The sequence below is a fragment of the Ursus americanus genome, chromosome 4, assembly GCF_024610735.1.
Source record: "Ursus americanus isolate L20-20 chromosome 4, mUrsAme1.1.p, whole genome shotgun sequence".
In the NCBI taxonomy this organism is placed as follows: Eukaryota; Metazoa; Chordata; class Mammalia; order Carnivora; family Ursidae; genus Ursus; species Ursus americanus.
In genome coordinates, this window is record NC_142130.1 from 42,403,698 (window position 1) to 42,419,021 (window position 15,324).

Here is a 15,324-nt window from a genome sequence, read left to right on the forward strand (position 1 = left end):
ATAAGTTTTACCTCAGGCTGCTTGTAAGAGATTCTGCAGCAATGACCCCAAATAATCATAGTGGCTCACCGCATGAGACACCGCCCGAGACATACTACAGGTAGGGGCGGTCACCTTTTGTGATAAATAATCACCAGCATCTTCCCAGCTGCTTTGAGCTCTCTGGTGGATGCTGTCCCTTACTCGCAACATGTCTTACTTCAGCGACTTCTCAGTCTGAGGTATTTCTTGTGTGGTAATCATTTACACAGAAAGGGGGTTCCCCTGGTTCGCTTGCATGTGTGGGGCTTCCACTAACATTCCTAGAAGCTAGTTGCAAATATATTCAGGGGAGCAGAATCCCCCAAAGGACGGACCGTAAGGCTAAAGTCCAAAGTGACAGCCATTTGACAGAGAAAGGAGATTGGTGAAACTCCCCAAAGACGGCAGGGACTGTGTGTAATGCATTTATACAGCAGGGGTGGATCCTGCCTGCCCCTGACAAGTCTTGTTATTCCGTATTCTCTGTGTTGATAGCGCGGGTCTGTCAATGCTTTGGAGGGTGTCAGTGTGCATGCTTATGGTTACCACTCTACGTTTCCGCGTCCCTACTTCAGTTACCTAGCGCTGCGTATTTCTAGTCCTCTGACTGGCAAATCATTTTCGTTACAGTTCTTTTGTGTAAAAACAGTTCACATAATAGCTCCGTGTTAGACAAGGCATTAATCCTCACATCACCGGGGATGAGTCAGCACAGTGCACTCCTGCCCGCACGGCTCAGCTATTATGACGTCAGCACTGTAGGGCAAGCCTCAGACAAGCAGTACAGGGGACTGGAGACCTGTGTCACAGATTAGAAATCAAGGGGGAGACCTTTGAGATAAAAACGTAATTGAAAGGCTGTTTCTGGCTCATAGGAAAATGTGAAACTGATTCTATGCTACATCAACCATTAATCAGGCAGCTTCTAGAGAGATCCTAGTTTTGAACCAGAGACAGGGCTGAGAATGACCTGTAATGGGCTGACAGCCCATTCCTATGCCCACTAACCTTGTCCCACCCCCGGGCCAGCCTTCATGCTTGCTTGGGTTGTTCCAAATCCTGAGGCTACTTTTGTTTCAAGGGTGACAGGGCCTGTGACAGTCCTGCTGTCCTCAAGTGCCCCACAGACACAGCTGATGGCTCCAGGGGTGGTGCCCCAGATACCTATCAAAGGGAAAGAAAAGTTTCTTGGGAACAGATCAGAGCATTATCTCCCCAGTGTTTCTAGCTCTTAGCGCCTCTTCAATGGCCTTCTCCAGACAGGTGCAGAATTCTGCCTTCTCTCCCTGGCACTGCATTTAGTCCAAAGTCCCAACCTGGATTTGACACAGATTTCACTGGGAACTGAACAGCTTCCAGATGTTCCCCCCAAGAGTTTTCCATCCCATTACTCTTTAGCAGAAACAAAGAGGAGCCCACTGTAGCCTGCCACACTGCCTTAAAGCAGGTAGCACAGACTTAGCCTGTTTGAGAAACCAAGTTATTGTAAGTTAGACCTCTCTACAGTTCAGCCTCAGATTCATTCTCAGAACAATACCTTTCAGTATTGAAAACTCAGTACTGAAAAAGCTGAAAATTCATGGCCTCAGTGACATCCTCTGCTAACAAGACATTCCTCCATCACATCCTCTATCCCTCACTCTTCCTTTCACCCCGTGATAACCGTCAGAAAGTGCCTTACTGCTGCGATCTTCTGCCTTCATTAGATTGCTAATAGGCTCCATGCTTAGCTTGTAGAAGCTAATGCTACTGCTTGGCTTAGTTTTAATTAATTATCATGCACAGCTCTTTATTCGGTTTTCAGTCAACAAACATTTACGGAAAGCTAGTCACTATGCTTGGTTCCTGGAACTCCAAGATAAATAAGAAATGCTCCCTGTTGCTAAGAATCTCACAGTCTGGTAGGGGTGATAAATAGTAAATAAAGGCTTTAGGATGTGATGGACACTGGAATGGAGGCATAAACAAGATGTAGCAAGAGGAACAAGAAAGGAGTGCCCACCTGCAAGCTAGGTCTAAAAGTCTACAGAAAGTATTGAAATTTACTGAGTCAATGTAGGGGAAGGGAAAGAAAAGGGGATCATAATATGAAAAAAGCAAGAATATTTTCAAAGTCAGGAGGTGTCGACCATCAGCCAGCTCTGGAGGACAGTAGTTCTGCGTGGCTGGAGCATGGTGGTTGAAAGGGGAGCCTGGGAGATGAGGCTGGAAAGTAGGTAGGAGGTAGATTGTGGAGCGTCTTGGAAGTCACGCGAGGGAATTTGGATGTGATGTGGCAGGTTTGAGGAGGCTTTGAAGAATTTTAGGCAGATTTATGTTTTAGAAAGGGAACAAAAGGAGCACTCTGGCCATGTAGAGATGAATGATTGAGAAAAGGGACACCAGGTCAAAAGTAAAAACCAAGAGCTTGGACTGTGCAGTGGGGGTGGGAGTGGAGAGGAGACGCTCTCTGGTTGTGTTGACATAGACACTGACATCTGTGTGATGCCAGCATATCTTGGCCTAGTGCACAATCCTTGCCTTCTAGGAGAAAGGTTGCTGTGTTGTGTAGGGCCAAATTTCAGACCAAAACACTCTTTACAAGAGCTTTACAGGGGACCAGAATTTGAATCTGACCTCATTCTGAGCTGCTGCCTGCAGGTCTCCAGAGAGGTGTGACTCCTCAGTAGATTTGGGGGACCATCAGGAAGGTAAGGAAGAAGCCATTTCCAAGTCCTGCTTTTCATTTCTTTCACATGAAATTGAAATATTTCTTAATAATATCCCCCTAAAGTCAAGCAATACCCAATTTTCTGTCATCTCCCTATGCTGTCTTTTTCTAAGAAGTTCCAAGCCACTGAGTTGAATGGCAACGTATATACCACTGGTGTTGCAACAGTTCAGTATGTCTCTTACTTCTTTCTGAATTAGAGTTCACCATAAATGTGCTTTTCTCTTGTTCACTTTGGGCTGCCAGGACAATTTAAAGGATATTTTCAATAGCTTATATTTCATGGACCATATTCTCTTTTGTAAAGGGGAGGGTATGTGTGGGTGTGTTTAAGTCTTCTCTATATTGCTTTCTGGAGAAAGGTTTGAGAAGATGAACAAGATGAGGAGTAGGGACCTATTGAAAGCCCAGGTCCCCCCACTGACCTGAATGCAGACTGTAGGCTGGTGATCAGATGGTCAATTATGTGTTTGTCAAAACATAGTGGGCTGCATTCCAGACTGCCAGCTTTGGAAGCCCAGCTTCTGCCAACCAAATGTCATCTGGGAACATGCAACACTGGGCACTGTGAAGGAGTTTGAAATAGACCATGCCACAGCCAACCTACTGCCAGTCTTATAGCACCAATATGGCATGCACAGCCGGGCCCCATGTTTCAGAGCTCAGGAATTCACTGTACTAAATTCAAGAGGTCAGATGGGTTCATGTTTTCAAAGCCCCTGTTCTCTGCTTTGAACATTGTGACTTGCTCCTCAGTGATTTCCAAGTGATTTTTCTAGTCATATCTCTGTGGAAACCACCCTTTTTGTGATGGTTATGAGAGCCTTGTAGAAGTCCCAGAGGAAAGAAAAAAAAATAAACTTGCTCTGACAATGACTGTGATTCCAAGAGAGGGATTCCAACTCTTAGGAAATTACATTAAAGGTGCATAGCTTTTAAAATATCAGGAACCACCTTGGCAACTTATAAAAAGCAGAAGGGCTTTGCCTATTTTATAAAGTGATTTGCATATACCTGCATAAATAATGTCCCCACCTGTACTTTTATGCATGTAGGTTGAATAAATTAAATTCAGTGATCTTTAAAATATTCACTGTCTTTCATTGCTCAGATACCATTTTCAGGACCCTTCCTTCTAATTTTTTTCCTTTGGTAGTAGTGGCTATTTTTTTTTTTCAATCTTTTGACTAATTCAGAGAATGAAAACACTGCAGACCAACCTACCACACCTAAGAGCATTACCTCCCTCTGCTTGCATTTCTTTTAGCCTTTCTGCCTATCAGACCATGCGTTCCATATGCTTTTCATAAAGGAAAATGGGGGAGTATATTACCAGGATGGAAACTCAGCACATAATAGGATTAAGCTTCACTACCTATATGTATCCAGACTGTGCTTGTACACAGCTCAGGGACATACTGATAATAACCTTTTTTTTTTTTCCTTTGGCCACTGCCACCACTCCTTCAGAAACCATCCAACCACTAAACCATATTAATTGTAAGTTGATCCTTCAAATCACAGCCTGATCAGTGGGCCAGCCTCAGGCACAATCATCCCATAAGATATTATTAAGCACTTACTACACAAAAGGAATCGTGTTTAGTAGGGAGCTAAAAGATAAATCTAGGACATTGCCCTCGCTTGCTCTTAAGGAACTCAAAATTGGATTAGGAAAAGAAGTTATACTGTTGAGTATTCCATATGCATATGAGACAATAAGTAACAATTCCAAAAGGAATGATACAGTCCAGTAAGTACTACAGGATTTCATTCATGAAAGAGAACCTTGAGGGCTGGAAAGCTTCATGTAAAATGTGATTTAGCTGGGTCTTGAAAAATGGCTAGAATATTAAAAAGGTGAAGAGCAAAAGAATGATATCCCAAGCAAAGGCGTAAACTTAAGTGTTAGAATCTTTGAGGGGGTCCAATAAATGGCACTCTTTTTTCCCACTCAAGTTCTAAACCCACTGGAAAATAAGACAAAAGAACTGATAGCTGGGGAACAAAAATTTTTGATAAGGCTTGGTTGAAGGATGTATGAGAGGTAAAATGGGCTCATTGACTCCCTTCCCTTCTATCTAAACTTTAGAAAAGCCCTCCCAAGGGAAAATTTGGATCTGCATAAGAGCATTGCTCTTCTAGGTCACTAACTCACACTTGTCTAAGTAGGAAAAGAAGGAGAAAGAGGCTAACCTCCGGCCCTTGCAAACCTCAATAGATCCATTCCCCTAATTAAGAGACATGGAACAAGGGCTGTCATATCAATAGGATGATTCACCTCCATGGGAAAGTATAAGGAATGAGACAGAGACAAGTTGTGTTTAGAAAACTTCTTTCTGGAAACTAGAAGTCGGGAAGAGGCATTCCTACCAGGCTTCTGATCCACAGGCTGGAAAACAAGAAGAGGAAGTACTGAGTGAGATGAAAATGAGAACCATAGCCAAGAGGCCAAACAAGGTACTCATCTAAGGAGACATATCTGAGGTTGGAACCTGTAGTCATAGAATTATTGGAGATCTAAATTGAGGGTTTCTTTTCTGACTTTCAGAATTACCCGAATTAGAACCCCAGGGAACAGGCAAGAAATTAAGATAATGGACTAAAACCTCATTGGGAAAAAATACAAAAACTCTTATCTTTGGTTAAACTAATAATCACAATAAGAAATAGCATGTGTTGAGTGCTTGCCTTGCTTGAGGCACTGGACAAAATACTTTTAACAGCTACCTGATTTAACCTTTAAAACTACTCTTATTTCACTAAGCATAATCCCCTCCAGTTCCATCCATGGCAGTGCAAATGGTGGGTATTCATCCTTTCTGATGGCTGAGTAATATTCCATTGTATATATGGACTGCATCTTCTTTATCCATTCATCTGTTGAAGGGCATCTTGGCTCCTTCCACAGTTTAGCTATCGTGGACATTGCTGCTATGAACATTGGGATGCATATGCCCCTTCTTTTCACAACCTCTGTATCTTTGGGTTAAATACCCAGTAGTGCAATTGCCGGGTCATAGGGTAGCTCTATTTTTAACTTTCTGAGGAACCTCCATACTGTTTTCCAAAGTGGCAGTAAGTCAAGCAGAGAAAGATAATTATCATCTGGTTTCATTTATATGTGGAACATAAGGAATAGCATGGAGGACATCAGGAGAAGGAAGGGAAAAATGAAGGGGGGAAAATCAGAGGGGTAGATGAACCATGAGAGACTATGGACTCCAGGAAACAAACTGAGGATTTCAGAGGGGAGGGGAGGAATGGGTTAACATGGTGATGGGTAGGGGCGCCTGAGTAGTGCAGTCGTTAAGCGTCTGCCTTCAGCTCAGGGCGTGATCCTGGCGTTCCGGGATCGAGTCCCACATCAGGCTCCTCCGCTATGAGCCTGCTTCTTCCTCTCCCACTCCCCCTGCTGTGTTCCCTCTCTCGCTGGCTGTCTCTCTGTCACATAAATAAATAAAATCTTTTAAAAAAAAAACATGGTGATGGGTATTAAGGAGAGCGCATATTACAATGAGCACTGGGTGTTATACGCAAACAATGAAGCATGGAACACTACATCAAAAACTAATGAAGTACCGTATGGTAACTAACATAACATAATAAAAAAAAACTACTCTTATTCAGTAGATGCTATTGTAATCCCATTTTTGAAGACGAAACAGAGATTAAGCATGTTTGAGTCATTTTTTCAAGGATGCCTAGTAATTAATACAGAACCCGAATCCAAAACTATCTGTCTTAAAAGCCTCGGCCAAATTTCATCAAACACAAAGTGAATGTCTACTAAATGCCGAAGATATGATGGCAAGCAAGACAGGTATGGTCTCTGCCCTACTTGATTTACAACCTGGGGGGTGGAAGACATATTAATCAAATGGACACACAAGAGAACTTACAATTACAAACTGTACTTGCTGCCATGAAATAAAAGTTCCAGGAACTCTAGGAGCAAATTTAAGGGGGGAATCTAAGTGAGTCTAGGAGTTTGCGAGGAGCTTCCTGGGAAGTGATATTTGAGCTAACGTCTGAAGATGAAAAACAAGAAATGAGATTAGGTGGTGGTAGAGGTTTCTAAGCAGAGGGTACAGCATAGCTGAAGGCATCAAATATAGCTGGATGGGGAGAATTTGGTGAAGAGCAGCCCAGATTGAGGTTGAAAAGGTATATGATGATGTCAGGATCTTTATAGGCCACATTAAAGACCTTCTTAAGGACGATGGGAAAGCAAACTTAAGAAGAAAGGTAGCATAATCAACTTTGTATTCTTTTTTTTTTTTTTAAGATTTTATTTATTTATTCAACAGAGATAGAGACAGCCAGCGAGAGAGGGAACACAAGCAGGGGGAGTGGGAGAGGAAGAAGCAGGCTCACAGCAGAGGAGCCTGATGTGGGGCTCGATCCCACAACGCCGGGATCACGCCCTGAGCCGAAGGCAGACGCTTAACCGCTGTGCCACCCAGGCGCCCCTCAACTTTGTATTCTAAAAAGATCATGCTACTCTTGCACATTTATCACAGACAGATGGAGACATCCACACAAAAACCTGTACACCAGTGTTTATAACAGCTTTTTTCATAATATCCCCACACTGGAAACAACCCAAATTACCTTCAATGAGTGAGTGGTTAAACAAACTGTGGTATATCCATACCATGGAATACTTCTCAGCATTAAAGAGTAACCCTCGATACATATAATTTGGATTAATCACAAAGGTATTATGCTGAGTGAAAAATGCCAATCTCAAGATTACATACTTTATGATTCTATTTATATGGCATTCTTGAAATAACAAAACTATAAAGATGAGGAATAGATTAATGGTTGACAAAGGTTATGGAACAGGGGAGAGATGGAGCTCCCTATGGCTATCAAGGATAGCACGAGATAGCCTTATGATGCCACTATTCTGTATCTTGACTGTGGTGGTGATGATGCAAATCTATATAGGTGATACAGTTGCATAGAACTAAATATACATATGCGTGCACACACACACACACACACACACACACACACACACGTGCATATAAAACTGGTGAAAGCTGAATAAGGTGGATGGATCGTACCATTGTAAAACCAAGGTCAGTTTCCTGGTTGTGATATTCTACTATGGTTATATAAGATATTCCTATTGGGTGAAACTGGGCAAAGGGTATACCAGATCTCTCTGTATTAGCTCTTACAACTGCATGCTAATCTGCAATAATCTTAAAAATTAAATGTTAAAAACAAAAAAGATCAAGTAGTCCATTGTGGTGAGTGGTTTTGCAGGGCTAAAGTAAGGAAGCTATTGTAGCTTAGCAGATAAGACATAGACTAGGCTAATGACCTAGAATGGAAGAAAAAGAACTGGAACCGAGAGATAATACAGAAACAAGATATACAGGATATTCTCATGGACTGGCTGTGAGAGATGGAGGAGAGAGAAACAGCAACTGTGACTACTGGTTTTATACTCATAAAACTGAATGGAGGTTAGTGCCATTCACAGTTATATGAAATACCGAAGGAGAATGGGAATTGAGGGAAGATTACAAGATCTATTTTTGAGATGTTTAGTGCAAGGTGTTTTTGATAAAGATAAGTGAGCATATTGACTAGGCAGTTGAATATATACAATTGGAAATCAGAAGTAAAGTGAAAGCAAATGAGGCTTTTGTCATGGATGATACTGCCTAGGGCTAGGGGTAGCTTGAGGAGAAGGCCCAAACTGAAATAAGGAACTCTTACTATTTAATCAGCTGGGAGCAAAGACTGGGGCTGTGAAATAGCTTCAGAAGGAACAGCTAAGGGGGTAGGAGGAAAACCAGAACACACTGGCACAGAAGCCAAGAGAAGAGAGTGTTTCAAAGACGGTAGTCAGCAGTGAGACGTGCTGCTGAGAAGTCAAGTCAGTCAGGAACTGAGAAAATGCATTTAATATATTAATGTGGAGGTTGTTGTTGACTTTGGCAAAAGCCGTTTTGTTGAAGTGGTAGAAGCAATAACCTGTTTGTAATGGTATGGGGAAAGAGTGAGAGGTGAAAAAATAGAGACCACAATTATGGATAACTCTTAGAAGTTTTCCTGTAGAGAAAAGGGGAATGAGCTAGTGTAATGACTTGGGAATGAGGGCGTGAGGTCAAATGACTGTTTGAGAAAAATGGAAATATTGGTGTTTTTGTATGCATTTGGGAAGCATACAGTAGCAAGGAGAGATTTGGTTTATGGAAGAGAAAAGAGGTTTGGGATGATTAGTAGTGTAAGATTCCTGGTAAGGCTAGAGACTTGGAATCCTGAGCATAAACGGAGGTATTGCAGGAGGGACATCTCCCATTGTTACAAGAAAGAAGATGGAAGGATGGAGGCAGATACACACCACACACTGAGAGGTTGAGTGGTTTCCCAAATGATAGCTCCTAGGGGACAGGGTCCTGCTAAGAATAAGTGAGGTGATGATTTGAGGAAAGTGAAAGTTTAAAATAGTTCTTTGGACAAATGAGAAGCAAGTTGACCAGAGATTCTCCTTGGCAATATGGAAGCCCTGGGTGAATCTGGTGGGTTAATGTTGATACCCATCTGCATTGGGTGATTTTTTCCAGCAGTTCAGTGACCAAGGTGAAAGCTCAGAAAATTAAAATGGGGTTTTATCCAAAATGTGTGAAAAGACATTAGGGGGTTTTAGTTCCTTTTCTTTTTTTTTTCTTTTGTTTTCTTTTTCTTTCTTTCTTTCTTTCTTTCTTTCTGTCTGTCTTTCTTTTTTTCTTTTTCTTTTTCTTTTTTTTTTTTTTTTTTAGCCAAGGCTAAAATAAAAGGCAGTAAAAAGGTTCAGTTCAATTCTCCAGATAGCTAGTGAGCCCTACATTACACCAGCCACTGTGTTGCATAGAGAAAAAACAGAGGTGAAAGAGGTACCATCCCTGCCCTCAAGTAGCTCGTAGTAATGCAAAGTTTGAAGGTTGCCATTTGATCCAAAAGGCCAGGAACATGTGGTTAGACAACTTTTGTCAAAAGACACAGAAACCCACATTGATCCTTCTTTCTTCTGCCTGCTCTTTCCTCCCATCCTGGCATTACCTAGTTACGTTCTTGCTTTCTCAAAAACTATCTACTGCCTGCCTTATTGCCAAGCTTCTAACATGCATCGTATACATATCAGTGACAATTCTGACTTCTCCCATCTTCATTTGCCTAAAATATGATCATTTAGGAACAATTAGATGATCTATTTGAAGTGTGGTATTGGTACTGCGTCAATTTCCTCTAAATTTTAAGACGTGGCATCTAACTGTACAGAAAGGCTGTTTATTTAAAAGAGGGAGGGAGGGGAGAGTGGGTAGGTAAGTTGACAAAGGACAGAAAGAGGGAAGGAAGGAAGAGGGAAGGCAGTGAAGGAAAGAAGAAAAAACTAATTAACTACAGAAGATCTTATGTAGCAAACCATCCTTGTTTTTCAAAGAACTCCCATTTGAAATGAATAATTGAGCCTCCATTTCTAGTGTTGACCTACACCGTCAACCTCCCAAAACAACTTTCAGACGTGGGGACATACCAGAAAACTATAGAATAATTAAATTCCAGCATCTGGCAACATAACACAAGATATGAAGAAGACCTGAAGAACGTGGAAATTCCTAATTTCCAGTAGAAGTAGGATTTTGCTTACTCAGATTTATTCTAAGCATTAAGAAATGGTAAGAGAAATAGGTGGTGGCAATGGTGGCTTTCCTTTATTTGAACACATTCCTTTCTGCTAGATTCCTTTAGGAAATGACATTAGGGCCATTTGACTCAAAACTAAATTGCAGATACATCTGGGGTAGGACTTGGCAGCTGTTGAGCAAAGCAGCTGTATTTTTTTTAATATTTACTTCTTTCATGACTCTATAATTCACACATACTGCAAAATATTAAGAAACTATAGAGTACAGAGAAAACATCTATAATGCCACTATACAGAAACAACTATTATTGACAATTTTTTAGATCACCTTCTCTGGATTTTAACATAATTGGGCATACATTGTATGTATAGAGCTGTATCCTATTTTTAAATTAAATATTATACAAGTGCTTTTGGTGTAATTACGAACTCTTTTTTTAAATGCCACTGAAATACCTGAAAAAATTTTTAGCAATCATATAACCCCCTAGAATTTACTGAACTGTGCCCTCGATATAGATATATGGGTTATTTCCAGTATTTCAGTTTTAAAGTCCTATTAGGCAGGAACTACAGTGTCTCACCTGCAGTTGTCCAACCTGGAGGAAAGTTGAGGCAGGCAGTGATGTCACCCATCAGGAAAATGGTCAGGCAGTGATGCCATCCTATTAAGAGAGTTACTAATTGCTAATGACAATAAACTCATATTTGAATTTTTAAGTAGCTGTTGCAGGGTTTATCTAAGCTCTTTTCTCCCCAAAGTAAAAGTTCTGACTTTTATTTCTAAAGAGTACACACTTAGTTTTGTTTGAATTTGTTACAAGGATGATATAAAAAGAAGAACGTAAAATCCATTCAAAATCTCACTGCCCAGAGAGAACCACTATTAACGCTTTGGGAAATATATTTCCATACTTATCTATCCATCTGTCTCTTTTTCTTTCTCTTTGTCTTTCTCTATCCAAAATGAAAGGCGGAGTTGCTTGCTGTCTGGTAATCTGCCTGAATTTTATTCAACATCATAATAGGCATTTTCCATTTCATAGGTATATTATCTACATTGTCTTTTTTTAATTTTTTAATAATTTATTTTTATTAACATATTATAATATATTATTTGTTTCAGGGGTACAGGTCTGTGATTCATCAGTTTTACACAATTCACAGCACTCACCATAGCACATACCCTCTCCAAAGTCCATCACCCAGCCACCCCATCCCTCCCATCCCCCTCCACTCCAGCAACCCTCAGTTTGTTTCCTGAGATTAAGAGTCTCTTAAGGTTTGTCTCCCTCTCTGGTTTCATCTTGTTTCATTTTTTTCCTCTCTTCCCCAATGATCCTCTGCCTTGTTTCTCAAATTCCACATATCAGTGAGATCATATGATAATTGTCTTTCTCTGATTGACTTATTTCGCTTAGCATAATAGCCTCTAGTCCCATCCATGTCATTGCAAATGGCGAGATTTCATTTTTTGAGGGCTGCATAATATTCCATTGTATATATGTGTATATATATACCACATCTTCTTTATCCATTCATCTGTTGATGGACATCTAGGCTCTTTCCATAGTATGGCTATTGTGGACATTGCTGCTATAAACATTGGTATATTATCTTTTTGATAGCTACATTGTACTCCAGTTTATGGATAATTTATTGAGTCAGTCACTTATTGATGGACATTTAGGATATTTGGATGTTTTTTCCTAACTAAACAAGGCTACAATAACTATTTTTATACACATATACATTTTTTAAATGCTCTTTCCTAATTATCTCCTTAGGATAAATTTCTAGTAGTGGAACTGTCAAAGTAAAATTTATCTATTGCTAAACTGTCCTCCAGTAAACTTATATCAAATTATACCCCCCCCCAGTGAAAAAAGAGATTTCCCATTTCCCTGCATCTTCACTAATTTTGTAAATGCCAGTTTTTATAATTTTTGCATGTAAGTGAATATTTTCATGTTGGGGGTACGGGATGCTTTTTCCAAGCATGAAACCAAAGTCTAAAATCTATTATTTATTTAATTTATTTTTTAGAGGGGGAGGGGCTCAGGGAGAGGGAGAGAACAGATCTTATGCAGACTCCATGCCCATCGTGGAGCCCAACATGGGGCTCAATCTCACAACCCTGAGATCATGACCTGAGCCAAAATCAAGAGCCAGATACTTAACCAACTGAGCCACCCAGGCACCCCAAAGTCTAAAATCTTAAAGAAAATATGTTAAATTTTATTATATGAAAATAAAAATGACTGTGGTAGAAAAAAATTTTTTTAACTGGAAAAAAAATTGTGACATATCCCTAATATTTTAAGAGTGGTTATAAATCAGCAATGAAAAGGTGAATGACACAATAGAAATGTGGAAGGGCAAACAAGCAATCTAACACATGTTTAGCTGCTTAGTCTAATTCTTTACTGCAAAATCAGTGCTCCCTGAAGTCCTATGAGGGCACCTCCAGTGCTGTTTGCTGTGCCCTGGTGGCATCACCCACCCTCACTGCCCCCCTGGGAAATATGGTGGGGAGCAAAGCACCAGTCAGGGGACCTGAGGATCTCTGGGCGGGGGACAGTTAGTACTTCCCTTGATTACATATATTTATATTTATTTGACATCACCATCCTCCAAAGAGGCAAGCTAATTGTTCACTCACATGAGTGTAAAAATGATCATCTGAGCTCTGCCATCAGACTCCAAAATCAGTAAATTATCGGGAAGGGAAAAATACACACTGGCAACATTGCCTGATCCATGTCTCCAGGGCAGAATTGACACTATTCTTCTACCAGATGTAGATAGAGATTTCTGGATGTTCTCATAAATAAAGTGCTAGAGGCCATGTCATCAATGTCCTCCACCTTTCCCTCTCTCTTTCTGACTCCCATGTGTATTACTACATATTTAATGACATGGAATATTTTTCAGCAACTTCAGGGAAAGTGAAAGACGCTGGAGAGGCAGAAATGCCACACTGACAGCATCAGCCCTTGCCTCCACAGTACAAACTGTGACAAGGCGTCTTCCCTGTGTTTTGGGATAGGGAGCGTCTGGGTTCTTGGAGTGAGTTCCCTGAGTCTTTCAGAGGAGCAGGAGTTGTGCAAAGCTGTTCTGAGTGGTAACTGGAGCATTCTTTCAGCACGAGAAGTTCATTTGCAGATGATAAGGGATGACATGTGCTCCAGGGCATTCTTTCTCCATCTTCGGCAAAAAAAACTGTGTACAAGAAAGTTGTGTGTGCCTTAAATCCTTAGACAGTGTCCAGAAAGAAGGAAGGGAGGCAAAACATGTTAAAGATTATATGGAAGCCCCTTTAGGCCAACCACAGACTAAGGTGAACAGTGGGAACCAGGCCTAGTCAACAGCTTGTTCTCTACCTGAACAGTCAAACTCCCTAGGAAGTGTGAGGATGTGGTTAAGAGCCAGGTGTCAGTGGTGCCTGGTGCAGTTAGAGGCCATCCAGCTGGCTCAGTGTACCCAGGGCTCAGAGTACTGAATGTCTGGCTTTCTTGTGCTCTTAGGAAACTTCACCTATTATACACCTGCCTCTATAAATAGCTTATACTCAGAGGCCAAATGGGGACACAGTAATGATGATTAATGTTGAATAATGTTGAATGCTATTAAATAACATTATGAGTATTCCTCTTGGTGTTTATCACCGTTCTCTTTTCCTTCCCAAACATCATGGCTGCCGGCTCAAACCTGGGGAGGGATGAATAGATAGATAGATAGATAGATAGATAGATAGATAGATAGATAGATAGATAGATATTACATATATAGATGGTACCTACACAACCTACTTATTCAAAGAAGCTGTCTACTAGGGCACTTGCAGAGGCATCTTGTATAAGAGATCTTTGTGGTGATAAAATTAAGATTTTTTTTTCATTTATGCATTCCTTCTCTAGTCTGTAATTCCTCATTTCTCATAATGTGGGGATACTGAAGACAAATCAGGCATAACATCCTTATCCCAGAGAATCATTTCCAGGTATTTATTTAGAATGGGCCACCATACCCCGCACACTTTGGTAGGCTAAAATGGATTCCACCTTTAGTTCCTCCTTGTAAATTTCTAGGCTTTTGGTATGTGGAAAATAATTATCACCTCTAACTTAAAATTAACCCTGTATTTTGGGAAGAGAAGCATGTGTCTTATGACAGAATTTGAATAAAAGGTACGCCTAAATCCTTTAATAACGTCCTTTGGTCTGGTCTTCACAAGCAAGGCAAGGATGTGTAAGAGAAGTAATAGGAAATCTCCAGTTAAAATCCTCTTCTGGGGGTGCCCGGGGGCACAGTCGGGTAGGCATCTGACTTTTGGTTTTGACTCAGGTCGTGATCTCGGGGTCATGGGATTGAGCCCCACATCAGGCTCCATGCTCAGCCGAGAGTATGTTTAAGATTCTCTTTCTCATTCTCCCTCTGCCCCTCCCCCCTCAAATAAATAAATGAATCTTTAAAAAATAAAATAAAATAAGATCCTCTCCTGGGATTTGTTTCCCTTTCTTGTTTCCATCATCGCAGGGCTTGAATAATGTCCACTACATTGGTTCTTCACTAATAGCTTCCACATATTCCTCTAACCAGTTTTATAACAGTACATTTCAGTAAACATTAGAAAGAATCTTAATACTGTTTACTTTTCCCAAAATGCATGAAGTATCTGTTAACAGGATGTCTGCGTACTATCCCTGTATGTATAAAGAATCAATTTCTTCATCATCTTATTACCACCAGTCATTAACATCACTCATCTAGAATAGGTGAGGCATGCCACTTTATAGTAGGCTGTGTGTTTACCACTCTGCCCTAGCTTTGTAATATACCTAGGAGAGTTTCAGAAATGTACGCTAACATCCAGAAAACTACTTCAGAGATCTGAATCTTGGTGCAGGAATCCAAGAGAAATCTTCTTGGCCACTATTAT

At 40.7% G+C, this 15,324-nt stretch overlaps 1 protein-coding gene across 39 annotated transcripts in view; it reads left to right on the forward strand.

Moving 5' to 3' along the window:
* Window positions 1–15,324, forward strand: part of ZBTB20 (zinc finger and BTB domain containing 20) — a 771,855-nt gene that overhangs the window by 594,068 nt on the left and 162,463 nt on the right. The gene's annotated exons all lie outside the window — the stretch shown is intronic.